We start from the raw sequence: 14,307 nt of genomic DNA on the forward strand, positions 1-14,307 counted from the left end.
AAAAGTAAGGCTCTTTGGACGGCACACAAGGCTGGACAATATGCTTCTAATTGTCAGTCTAGCTGTATAGTTCGCTTGATAGATTGACGAGATATACTACCAGACATCTTACATGCATTATTAGTTAATTCTATATCGCATTGTTATTAAATTGATTGGTGGAAGTATCTTACTTTCTCCGCATTCCATTAAAAGGTATATTCGATTACCACCACAGTGGTAATCTGGTGGAAAGAGCCTTTGCTTTCCAATCAGATGGTCCGAATATGAGTCACGATGGATACCGTGGCTTCAATTAAATGCTGAGATAATAATGAACGGAAGCGAATTATTTCTGATGGTCTGGACGTAGGGTCTGAAAGAGGCATCTGGTCCATCGGCTCATGGTGATGTTGGAGTAATGTACTCATCCATTGGGTTCGTCTATATACTGAGGAGGAGGATGTTTGTTGTCCAAATTCATCTCCGAATCAAACATTCTCCGACGAGATCTGGAACCTTATGGTCACGTTCAGAGAGGTGGCTACTTTGGGATGCGCCCCCCTCCAACTTTTCTGTACCAAAAAAAAATAAAGTATATTAAATTGTTAAAATCTGATCTGGCCAATTGAATGGGCAATTAGTCCAACTAGACCAACTTTGATCGAGTGGTCAAAGGGGGAATAGTGGCATGAATAAGGGCACTACCCTGACCATGAGAACAGAAGGGAGAAGGAAGATGCCACACTGCTCTAACTGAGAGGAGGAGAATGCCATCCTACTAGCCCATCTCCCTGGAGTATTTTGGCTAAACTGTCACCCAAGGTTGACATGATCGGAGGATGGCAAGGCCTCCATCTCTTCTATTTCTTCCTCCCCTTCTCGAGCCACCCTCATTACTTGTCTCTCTCTGCCCCCCTCTCTCTCCACATTGATTGCTATCAAGCCTTCATTATTTTGAGCAGCTTTGTCCCAATTGTAAAGAAGGCCGTATTAATCGAGGCTCGCTATTGCCTCTTCTAGCACCATAATTTGCATAGAAGCAGTAGCAACAAGTTGGAAGCCTTAATTTCTCTCCTCTTTCCGGTGAAAATAAACTGTCAATCGCTTTTTAATCCTTTGTTAGTCTCAAAATGCTTAGTTCAAACTCTAACTCGCTACATGAAAGCAAGGGCTATCCAATTGCTGACCTATGAATTTTATTATTTTTTACTAAATTATTGACATGTTAATCTTATTATTTTTTTAGAAATTATATATTTACTAAAAGCATGTTACGCGTATGTGAGTGATTCTTACTATGCTGTTGGCTCACGTCATTATTTTGCCTCTTTCCAAAGCTACATTATTTTATCTCTTTTCAAAGCCACAAGAAACCAAGCTTCGTGGAGTAAATCTAGAGTTTTAGAAAGCGTAGTAGATGCTATATTTGATACTGAACATATGTGAACCCTACATTTTTATTGCTTATCTATATATGAAATGTTTTGCTTACCTTGACTTCTAATTTGCTGTTATTAAGTATTTGGTTCAGATCTATAGAGCTAGCATACGTTCCAAGAGTTAAATTACAGGATGCATAGTCGTGTCACACATCAAGCCTGAGTGGTAGGTTTGGAATGCGTGATGGAGATATCTTGGAATTAAATATATTCATCTATTTATAGCCACATTTATAACCATCTTTTTTTATCATACATTCATAATGCTTTACAGTAGCATTTTAAGAAAATCAGTATTGATTTATTAATTTTCTAATTTTGCAACTAGCATGATCCTGGAGCTTATTGCTCTTCCTTCTCTCTCTCTTCTTTTTTTTTTTTTGGTTCCAAGGGAACATGCATTACTTCAAATCAATATTTTTTTGGTACAATAGGTTATTTGTTATTTTTTGGATTTGCGATGCATAATACATAAATAGTTTGAAACCAAGAGTCACAAATTTTTGAGAGCTTTTACAGCAAAACAAAATCATGATATCATGTATTAGTTTGATTTATAGCTAAGAAATGTCCAGATTAATCTGTATTTATGTTAAACATTTTAATCAAATCAACGATCCATAATACATGTTTTATTGAATACAATCCAAGTTATGATAATGCGATAATATAGCTCGGGAAGCAAGATTATCACAAACCCTGGCCTTTTCGCATAAGACGCTAGTTCTCACAAAGCAACAAAGCAACGGGACATAAATAATACGGATATTATAGCACCACTCTAATATAAACACTTTAATATGCACCTGGGACCAAAAAAAAAAAAAAAAAAAAAAGTAAGGGAAGGGGGTGAGCTAGACCCTTATCGAATTGGATGGATTCGGATGTACATTGTAGGTAAGATTGCGTCGAAAAATTTTTAAAAAATCGAGATCGATAGGTTGCGTCTTGTTTATGATGGACACGACAAAATACTTTTATTTTTTTTCCCTTCTCTAGGAATAGATGAAGCAGCACCTCGAGTATCTGCTGGTATGCCACGGTTAGTCTGGATTTCTCAGTACCTCTTGAAGAACTGTTAAAACTTCCCGTGGTTTGTTATAGTATACGCCGTGTGGTTTATGAAAGAAGTAATTTCTGATAATACGGACTATTCTTTTAAATGTCCTGGGACTAAAATCGCTTCGCGCCGGCGAGGAAGGTAGAGGTATATTGACTCAAGTCAACCGTTTAGATCTTTTTCGTTTTTTTTGTACGCATGGCTCAAATTTAATCTTTCATCCTTTTCGTGTGGACTAATCATCTGTGCTTATGGGAGGTGGAGGTCGTGGGCTCGAAAAATTTTTTTTTGGTTAGAACAAACTTATCATATCTTAACAAATTATTGTATCATTTAAAAAATATATATATATATTATTTTATTTAAAATAATAAAAATATTTTTTTTATTTAAAATCTTCAAACAAGCATGAATAATGGTGCATTTTTTTTTTTATTTTTTTGGGATGGAATGCCGATTCGTTATTGAATGATGTAGATTTATTTTAATTATCGTGATTTTAATAATATGAAGAGTATTAATAGTCCTAAATCGATTCTAAGTCAAAAAATTTTATATTTATAAAAAAAAAAATAGTTTTTTAACCTGAGATATTTTTGGAAGATAAAATCGTGAGGTTTATAGGTTTTGAAAGGTATTTCGTTTAGTCTTTAGTTTTATTATATTGACTCGAGAGTAAGGTAACGACGGAGCCCTGCATTCGAGATATAGCGAGTAACTAGACGAAAATTTCATATAAGGAAGCTATTAATGACGGAGCCCTGCATTCAAGATGTAGCGAGTAACTAAACGAAAATTTGATATAAGGAAGCCATTAAAGAGATCTTGCCTTGTTATTTGCATTCGAGATGCACGAGACGAGCTTTCTCGTGAGCTTTTTCTTCTCGGGTGATGGAGCCCTGCATTTGAGATGTAGCGAGTAATTATACGTAAATTTGATATAAGTACAGAGCCCTGCATTCGAGATGTAGCGAGTAACTAAATAAAAATTTGATATAAGGAAGCCGTTAATGAGATCTTGCCTTGTTATTTGCATTCGAGATGCACGAGACGAGCTTTCTCGTGAGCTCTTTCTTCTCGGGTGATGGCACCCTGCATTCGAGATGTAGCGAGTAACTAAACGACAATTTGATATAAGAATATCGAGCCTGCATTTGAGATGTAGCGAGTAGCTAAACGAAAATTTGATATAAAGAGACGGAGCCCTGCATTTGAGATGTAGCTTGTAGCTAAACGAAAATTTGATATAAAGAAGCCGCCAATGAGATCTTGCCTTGTTATTTGCATTCGAGATGCACGAGATGAGCTTTCTTGTGAGCTCTTTCTTCTCGAAAACATCTTAAAGTCGAGCAAGCAGCAAGAATATGAATCAACCTATCCTTAATCTATTTTCATGTAGTCGGCTCAAATGTTCTTTTGAAGCCGATTTTCCCAGCTAAGAGTAGACGAGAATGGCACTTGTGTCCAGAAGTCATTAAAAGACCGTTCGCCAACTACTCTACTATTAATTGATCACATCTTTCTTGCCGGGCCCAATCACATTTCCTATTCGGTCAATTTTAGGTGGCGGCGTGGCCGGGAAAAAAAATAATAAAAAGACAAAAACGATGCCGTTGCCGGGCCCAATCACATTTCATATTCGGTCAATTTTCGGTGGGAGGGTTGCACCTAGTTGTCGTGTTTGACCAACTCTCCTTGGACCAAAGAAGTGTTCACACATGTAAAGAAATTATAGCTCGGACGGTTGCACCTCCTTATCATGACCAACTCTCTTTGAAGGGGAAAAAAGAAAACTTAGATAGACCTAGTTCTATATATATATATATATCATGGTTAAGCGGCAGTATATTATTGATATAATATTTTTTTGTTTAAAATATTGATATAATTTTTTTAATTTATTTTGTCTGTAGCACATGGGATAGAATAAGACTGTCCAAAAATTTCTCCATTCTAGAAGGAAAGCCTTCAAACATATAATATCGTCCAAGAACAATTGAACCGTCTAAGAGTGTATGAATTTTATAGATCCCATCAGTTTAGAAGTATTTTTGAAACCTTCAATGCTGAGTATTATTCTTCAAGTATTTCAGCCCTAAGCATAATTTGGAGAAAAAAGGGTAGAAACTAGGGTGTGAGTTTTATAGAAATGGATTCTAAATTTGGTAGTCAGCAAACTTGTTTTATTTATCCTTCTTTTTACTTGTATTTTTCTTCATATAAGACTTCTATTAGGAGAGAAGAATTTGATTCTAAAGCATATAAACTCAACAGTCATACCAATAGAGCCTATTCTACAATCGGAACAAAAACCTACTCAAAATGTTTAAGGCTTCAAATCATCCTTTTTCCTGCAGAGAAAAAGCTAATTTCCTGCGCTTCGTGTAACTTTAAAGAGTATGTATTCCAAACGTAATCTTCACTAAATGCCAGAAAGCATGAGAGACCTACTACCTTTGTGGAGTGAATGGGTAAATGATGCATACGTCTCTTTGGGAGATTTTGTTGGTGACTCGGTCATTCCGAAACCATCAGCATACAACAAACAAGAAGTAGCAAGAATTTAAAAAATTGTTTATAAAGACATGAAATGCAGCTTAACAATTTAAAAGCATATGGAAACTTGCACGAATTTGGTTTCTTTCGGATAGGGAATCATGCATTGCAAGTAATCGTCAGCAAGAAATTTGACATAGCTTCGGCCTACGCTACGTGGTGCTTAAGGCTACATATTGAGCAAATAAGCATTTGATCTGCATGAAAATGTGGATCGGATCATCTTAAGCACTACTTGAACATCATAAATATTCTTTGGCATGACTTGCAACTATTTTCTAATGATGAAAGTAATTAATGATTGAATCAATAACAGTTGAAGCTCTAATCTGATTTAGCAAGATAGCATATCACCACTAGGCAATTCTTAGATGTCTGTTTACGTTGACTCTAATGCAATCTAATACGGTATGTAATCTGTTGGAAAATCAAAATGTGGCTGAGTTATTCCATCACTACCCATAAATTTTAGTTTTCCCTTGGAGTAATGAATTGGAGATAGTACGGCCGTGCATGGTCTTATAGTGCTGCATTACAAAGACTGCGTGCATTCAACCATCCTAGATTTTAATGTCCATGCATGGCCATTCCGATCTCTACACCGACGTCGGATCCGAGCTGAAATAGCACATTTGAAGGAGCCCTCTTATCGGAGAATGTTCAGTGGGGCACCCTTCGATGTCTAAATCAAACAAATTCTTAGGAAACAATGAAGGTATCATGAGAGCAGTAGAATGACGCTATAAGGGCATAAGAAGGCTCAAAAGCATCTACTTGGAGAGTCTTGTGGGAATGGTTTATATAGACAGGGTAAGAATCCACTGCGAAAAATATCAAGCTTGCAAATCAGCTATTTTTGGTAGTCAATCATCGCATGTTCCAAAGGTCAGGCACAGGCATTTTGCCTGCATATCACACTCCATATGCTTCATCTTGTTGGAAAATGAGCTGTATTACCCTAATTAGATATTCTAATTAGGGATAGTGGTGACTCTGGATTATAATATATTTTCTAATTAGATTCTTTAATTAGGAAAAATCAAGGTGGCAATGGGTTGTGCTATTTCCTTGTAAAAAGATTAAATATTGTATATAATGGGGACTACTCTATCTCATTTGAATAGAATAAAAAATAATCTCTCTTTTACTCATTTCCTCCACGTTCAACATGGTATCAGGGCACCAAGTCCTAATCCATGAATTTTTTTGATTCCTAATCCCTCCTTCTAATCCTTTCCCTCATCTCCTTCCCACTCATTCTAATCCTTTCCCACTTGTTCCTCAACTCCACCACCCAGGCATCACCCTGCCCTCATCTCCGTCTCCTCATCTCCATCCCAACACCACCCTGTCCCCTCATCTCCATCGACCAATCCCGCCACCGCTGCCGTCTTGCTGCTGTCTCCATCCAATCCTGTAACCACCGCCATCGTCTTGCTGCTACCACCAACACCGTCTTCTTCTTCTCCGATCTCATCGATCCACCACCGTATTCTTCTTCTTCGCTGTCGCCATCTCATTGCTGACGCCGCCGTCTTGCCGCCGTGCCTTTCGACGCCGCCGCCTCCTTCTTCTTCTTCTTCTTCTTTGTTACCGGACGTCTTCTACTTCTTCTTCGCTGCTGCAACCGCCTCAGAGCCGCCACGGTTCCGTCAACGTGCGATGCCATGAATTCCAGTGAACGGGGGAAACCCCTCTGCCGTGGTATCAAAATTTCTGGCATGGTATCAAGATTCCTTTCCATCCTTTCCACTTGATTTCTTTTTTTCCTTCCAAAAAAAAAAAAAGGATGATTATGCTTCAGTGACTTTTTTGTGAGAAAAATGTCAGGCGGTTTCACTAAGGAGGAGTTGGAGAAGACAATAAGTGAGGTGGTGACTCATTCCTCTACTTCTCGATCTGGGATGGATAATCCTTCTCTTCAGATCAGTTCTGTTTGATTGGATGGACCCCTCACTTATCTTTTATGGGCCAGAAATGTGCGGCTGTTCATTAAAGCCCGTGGTTTGGAAGGTTTTCTTATCGGAGCTAAACCACAGCCACCAATAGGAAACACTGCTTTTGTACAGTGGGAGTCAGAGAACTCACTCATGATGGTCTAGTTAATCAACTCCATGGTGCCCTCAGTTGCTCAGGGCATGTCATTCTTTGAAACCGCTCAAAAAATTTGGGAGGCTGCTGCTCGAACTTATTCACAATATGACAACACAACCCAAGCTTTTGAGCTCAAACGCAAGATACGTGCACTCAAACAGGATAATTTTTCTGTCACCGATTACCTGGCAGAATTTCAATGTTTATGGTCAGAGCTGGATTTTTATCGTCCCTTCAAAGCTAGTTGCGCTAGTGATGCTGCTAAGTTCAAAAAATTTACAGATGAGGAGCGAATCTTTGATTTTCTTACTGGCCTCAATGAAGAATTTGATCCAATTAACGTTCAAATTTTGGGTCGATATTTTGATCTGTCTTCTCTCAATCAAGTCTTCTCACTAATTCTAAGTGAGGAAACCCGTCGACGTGTGATGATTGCCTCCTCTAATGAAACAGTCTGTTCTGTAATGATTGCTCAGCCCTAATCACAGCCACGCAACAGAAGTGATCGAGATACGCGGGTATGCTCTTATTGCAACAAAACTGGGCACATCTGTGATACATGCTGGCAGTTACATGATCATCCTTCATCTATCCAAAGTCGTGGTAGAGGAGGTTGACGAGGAGGTGGGCGCTCTGGAGGAACAAATGGCTGTGGTCAAGCCAATTTTTCTGAAGTCCTCGATACTACTTCATCTGTTTCAGCATCTCTGTCTACTACGGCTTCGTCTACTTCTGCTACTCCATCTACTACTGTTGGAGGTTCTTTGTCTGTGAAGGAACTTCAGAATCTACGTCAAATTTTGACCAAACTGAACACTTCTAGCACTACCTCTTCATCTGCTATGGATTTGCTTAGCAATTTTTCTTCCAATTTTGCACAAATTAGTTCTTATACTTCCAATAATAGTAGTGCACTTACTGCTTTAGATACTTTCGAATATTGGATTCTAGACTCAGGAGCTACTAGTCACATGATAGGACAATTCAAATCTTTTGTATCATATTTACCTTGCTCTGGTCAGGATAAAGTACGTATAGCTGATAGATCCTTCTCTACTGTATCAGAAAAAGGAACTGTCAACTGTACACCAACCATAACACTATTCTCAGTTTTACATGTTCTTAGTTTTTCCACTAATCTTCTCTCTATAAGCTCCATTACAGCTGCTTTAAATTGCAAAGTAATTTTTTTTTCTACCTATTGTGCTCTCCAGGAGCTGACAACGGGGGAGATGATTGGGTATGGTAGAATGCATGATGGGCTGTACTATCTGACTGAAAGAGGACAGAAAGGTAATCTGAAAACTGGCTTGGTTGTATCTTGTTCTTCTGAGAATGCTGTGCATGAACTTCAGTTACAATATCGTAGGCGTGGGCATTTATCTTTCTCTGTGTTAGCAAGACTCTTTCCTAATTTATATAATATTTGTGACAAGCATACATTGGTTTGTGATGCATGTGAGTTTGCTAAACACACACGAACTACTTATCCTATTTCTGGCACTCGAAGTAGTAAAATCTTTGATATTGTTCATTCGGATGTGTGGGGGCCGTGTAGCACTATTTCTTTTTCTGGACACCGATACTTTGTGACATTTATTGACTGTCATAGTCGAGTAACCTGGGTTTACCTACTAAAGACAAAGGATGAGGTTTTCAGGTGTTTCAAGGAATTTCATAAATTTGTAAATACTCAGTTTAATACAACAATCAAAACTCTGAGATCTGATAATGGCACTGAGTATATTAATAGAGAATTTCATGAGTATTTAGCTACTCATGGGATTGTCCATCAGACTACATGTGTTGATACACCTGCTCAGAATGGAGTGGCTGAACGTAAGAATCGATATTTATTGGAAGTAGCTCGGTCTTTGTCCTTCACTATGAAATTTCCTAAGTACCTGTGGGGTGAGGCAGTTCTTACTGCAGCTTTTCTTATTAATTGGATGCCTCTTCGAGCTTTGAACTATCGCACACCACTTAAGTGCCTACAAGGAGTATTTTCTTTTGTTGTACCTCCTCGGGTATTTGGGTGTGTATGCTTTGTCCGAGATCATCGATCTACTATTGATAAACTTGATCCTCGGGCTCTCAAATATATTTTTGTTGGCTATTCTGCTACTCAGAAAGGATACAGATGCTATTATCCTTCCGAACGGCGTATATTGGTCAATATGGATGTGACATTCCGAGAATCTGAGATATTTTTTAGCAGTGATACCATGGATATGTCCACCAATCAACATAATATTGTATCCGACTTTCTCTTTTCTCGTCGTGTTTCATCTGATTACACCAATCGTGAGGGGGAGTCTGACCAAGAGTATGGCTCAGAGTATGGAGAGCATGAGCAATCAAATAGTAATCGACAGGGGGAGCAGCGGTCTTCTCCACTTGTCACTGAGTCTGTTATGCATTCTCCTACTATCCAACAGTCTCCTTCACTTGTCACTAAGCCTGATATACATTCTCCTACTACCCAACAGTCTCCTTCAGAGTCGGCTCCGGTATCTTCCTCTTCCCACAATAATGATGGTAATATTTCTTTAACTGATTTACATCTTTCTATTGCTCATAGGAAAGCCTCTCGTCCACATGTTATTCCTTCTCATTATCGTTATGATATTGCTAACTTTGTTTCCTATAAGTCTCTTTCATCTTCATATAGAACTTTTATTGCATCTCTAGCTTCTATTTCTGTTCCCTCGCATTGGAAGAATGCTATAGCAGATCCAAAATTGAAGGAGGCAATGCTTGAAGAGATGAAGGCCTTGGCCAAGAATAATACATGGGAGATTGTTCCACTACCTGCTGGAAAATAAGTCATTGGCTGCAAATGGATTTTTACGGTGAAACAAACTCCAGATGGGACTATTGATCGCTATAAAGCATGATTGGTAGCAAAAGGTTATACTCAGACATATGGAATAGACTATGATGAAATCTTTACTCCAGTTGCAAAAATTAACTCTGTGAGGACTCTTATTTCTTGTGCTGCTAATCTTGGTTGGAGTTTTTCTCAACTGGATGTCAAAAATACCTTTTTACATGGAGATTTTCAGGAGGAGGTGTACATAAAAATTTCTCCAGGCTTCTCTAATACTGAAACTGCTGGAAAGGTGTGTCGGCTACGTCGATCACTTTATGGCTTGAAACAGTCATCTCGGACTTGGTTTGATCGATTCTGACGTGCAGTACTAGAAATGGGTTACCAACAAAGTAATGCTGATCATACTATGTTTTTCAACATAACAGTGGAAAGGTTGCAATTCTGATAGTGTATGTTGATGACATAATTCTGACAGGCGATAATCTTTCAGAAATTAATCATCTAAAGATTCATTTAGCTCAGTCATTTGAAGTCAAAGATCTTGGACCTTTAAGATACTTTCTTGGGATTGAAGTTGCTAGATTATCTCATGGTATTTTTCTTTCCCAACGAAAGTATGTACTTGACTTACTAACAGAAACAGACATGGTGGGTTGTAGAACTGCAGCTACTCCGATTGAGCAGAATCATCATCTTATGACTGACGGTGGTACTCCAGTTGATCGAGAAAGGTATCAACACTTAGTAGGACGACTGATTTATCTTTCTCATACTCGTCCTGATATCACTTTTGCTATTAGTATTGTAAGCCAGTATATGCATGATCCTCGTAAAAGACATCAGGAAACTGTCTATCGAATTATACGATATCTTAAAGGATGTCCTGGATGTGGACTTATGTTTTCTCGTCATGGACACCTTAAGATTGAGGGATATACTGATGCTGACTGGGTTGGAGCCTTGGATGATAGAAAGTCTACCTCAGGTTATTGTACTTTCTTGGGTGATAATCTTGTGACATGGCACAGTAAGAAGCAGAATGTAGTCGCTCGTTCTAGTGCTGAGGCTGAATATCGGGCCTTAGCTCAAGGGGTCTGTGAAGTCATATAGTTAAAGCAACTCATGACTGAATTGCGTCTTTCTCGGACCTCTCCTATGACTCTCTTCTGTGACAATAAGGCAGCCATTAATATTGCTAATAATCTTGTTCAATATGATCGGACAAAGCATATTGAGATTGATCGACATTTTATTAAAGAAAAACTAGATCAGCGTGTTATTTGTCTTACATTTATCAAATCCTTCGAACAACTAGCTGATATTTATACAAAAGGGCTTAGTACTCCGGTCTTTTCATATATCTGTAACAAGATGGGACTGCATGATATCTTCGCCCCATCTTGAGGAGGAGTGTTGGAAAATGAGCTGTATTACCCTAATTAGATATTCTAATTAGGGATAGTGATGACTCTGGATTATAATATATTCCCTAATTAGATTCTTTAATTAGGAAAAATCAAGGTGGCAATGGGTTGTGCTATTTCCTTGTAAAAAGACTAAATATTGTATATAATGGGGACTACTCTATCCCATTTGAATGAAATAAAAAATAATCTCTCTTTTACTTCTTTCCTCCACGTTCAACACATCTACATGGTTATGGAAACCATCTGCGATTATGGCCTTGGCTTGGTTGACAATTTGAACATCTCCACATGCTTCTGGGTCAGCCACACGATGGATTTTGATTGATCGATCGGAGCTTCATGGCAAGCTATGATTAGTCGATCTGCCACGCCGGCTATAGTAAGTTCCGAAGTGCATCATAACGAATGCCCAATTTTCTATATAAATAAATTATCATAGTAAGCAATCTACAAAACTCTGGTTTACTCAATTTCCAACCTCTTGGGTCTCTCTGTTATCCTTTGCTCTTTTATATTTCCACATCATCAAACTGTGCCAGTTCTCTTCTGGTTAATTAGCAAGCTAATGCCTTGGCATGCATGCAATCCCTATCTGTCATCTAATCCCCTACCATCTCTACCAAAAAATATTATTAAAAAAAAAAAAAAAATCTCCTACTGGTTCTCTGTTATCTTGTGTAAAAGAGTTAATTCGCAAAGTGCGATTCATGAAACACATAGATTACAAGTGTGTCTGAAGAACCGTGGCACAAAACTATGAAAAGCATGCACGCTTTTTGTTCATCTAAATCAAGGTACGACTGCTGGACAATTTGAGGAAAGAGCTCATGAAAATTTATCATCAAAAAAACAAAAAAAGAAGGTTATAAGAAAGAAAAAAGAAATCATAAAAGACAATTTTCTGATAAACTTTGTGGGTTAAGCAACTATATATTTAGCTCTAATAACGTGGAATAATCTATGGAAGCAAAACAAATACCGCAGCAGGGGCCAAGAGCGTGGGGCTGGCGCTTGCAAGCATCGGCAGGGGATAAGAGCCTGGTCTTTGTTCACAGCAATGGATGCTCCGCCGCGGAGATGTTCATAGTGGCATAAGGCAGACGGCTCGCGTACAGACCTCACGAGATACCCTCAGCAAGAGGAATAAAGATCAGGAGAAACTTCCCAGTTCCAGATCAAATCCATGGGTTCAGAAAGCGATACACCACACCAGGAAACACGAAAGTGAGTGAGGACGAAAGATGAGAGGGCTTCTGGGTTGTTTCCTTTGTCTTTGTTTTGATCTTATGTGCCTCGCTGTTATCAGCAAATTTTGTATTACTGTTTCAATTTAATTTAACGTGACTTTAGTAGGAGCTCCAAAAGTCATTTAGAGGTCTTTAACTCGCGGTCCCCCTGGGGCCGCGGTGTGACAAGAACCTCGTTGACGGGGCATTGTGCTTTCGGTCAACAAGCATGCCATTCTCTAAACTTAATTTTTGAAAGCTTAATTATCCAAAATATATATATATATATATATATATATATATATATATATATATATATATATATATATATATATATATATATATATTTGTGTTCTATTCAAAATTTTATCATATTATTTATTTTTTAATTAAATACATATATTTTGTAAAATATTACGATATTGATCTACCGTCAGTTGATGTCCAATTTTGTCATTAAAGTGCTCTCATCTAAATGATGTGAAAATTTTGAAAATGAGATGGAAATAGCAATAAGGATATGAGAGATTGAAATTGTTGGTGCAAAAATCTGCCGGCGTCGGAGAAGCTGGAGTCGAGGGAGTCACGGTCGCCGCCGGGACCTGCAAAGAAAGTCTAAACCGGAGTTGGGGGTGCTCCGGCAAGACCCTTCGACGCTCAAGTCAGTTCTCTGCCTCAACAAAAATAGAGTGCTCGAACGAAAATTTTAGCAGAGTTTTGAGATAGAAATTAGAGCTTAGAGAATAACGTATCTGGGGTCTCCTTTTTATAGGCAGAGGGTGCAACAGACTGATAGCGACGTTTGTAACCGTCTGGTAGTGGACCGTTCAAGGCCATAAGGAGTTTGTTGCGGAGAGTAGTGGCGTCAGGGGCTGTTCAGAGCCACGTGGAGCTTGTCGCGGGGAGTGGAGTAGTGTCTGTTGTCGCGACTTGCCAGAGAGTGGTGGAGCCGCGCGGAATCCGTTGCAGGAAGTGGAGCAGAGTCGTGGCCATTACTGCGGCCTGCTAGGGAGTCCAGGCCTGTCGGCCGAAGCTCGATTGAGATGTCTGGCAGAGAGAGGTAGCTCTCCATCTGAGAGGAGTTCGGATGTTGCTGGCGAGCCTTCTACCGTTAGGTGCCTTGGGCGCTAGTACTGCAGGCGAGGGCCATTTGCTGTAGGAGCTCGGTCAGAGGCTTTCCGTAGACGAAGTTCGGTTTCACGCAGAATTCGGCAGAAGGTCGACCGGTCGTGGATGTCGGATGGCGCTGGAGAGGTTCATCCGCTGGAGGGGTCCGGTTGCTGGAGTCCGTGCGTCGTAGGAGTTCGTCCGAAATCTGTCCGCTACAGAAGTTCGGTCAGAGTCCGATCTCCGAAGAAGTCCGGATGGGGATCATTTATCGAGGAAGCTCGGCCGAAGCCTGCCTGCAATAGAAGTTCGGAAGGAATTCATTCACAATAGAAGCTCAAGTGGAGGCTTACAATAGAAATCCGACGTGGACCGCTCGTAGTAGAAATTCGGAGTAGACCGCTTGTAGTGGTAGCTCGGAGCAGACCGCTTGTAGTGGTAGCTCGGAGCAGACCGCTTGCGGTAGGAATTCGGAGTAGACCGCTTGTGGTGGGGGCCCGGAGTCCGACCCTTGTCAGAATTTGGATGAGGCCCACCTGCGATAGGAGCTTGGGGTTGAAGTTCGGCTCCCGTAGGAGCTCGG

The 14,307-nt window shown here is 39.5% G+C and overlaps 1 long non-coding RNA gene across 1 annotated transcript; it reads right to left on the minus strand.

The window, feature by feature from the left end:
• Positions 1 to 2,918: 2,918 nt before the first annotated feature.
• On the minus strand, positions 2,919 to 12,672 carry LOC140856419 (uncharacterized). Its single transcript, XR_012139625.1, has 3 exons — positions 12,371 to 12,672; positions 3,504 to 3,573; positions 2,919 to 3,380 (listed from the first exon to the last, which is right to left on the minus strand). It is a non-coding gene; the product is annotated as an uncharacterized lncRNA (long non-coding RNA).
• Between the last annotated feature and the right edge of the window lie 1,635 nt (positions 12,673 to 14,307).

The sequence above is a fragment of the Elaeis guineensis genome, chromosome 3, assembly GCF_000442705.2.
Source record: "Elaeis guineensis isolate ETL-2024a chromosome 3, EG11, whole genome shotgun sequence".
NCBI lineage: Eukaryota > Viridiplantae > Streptophyta > Magnoliopsida > Arecales > Arecaceae > Elaeis > Elaeis guineensis.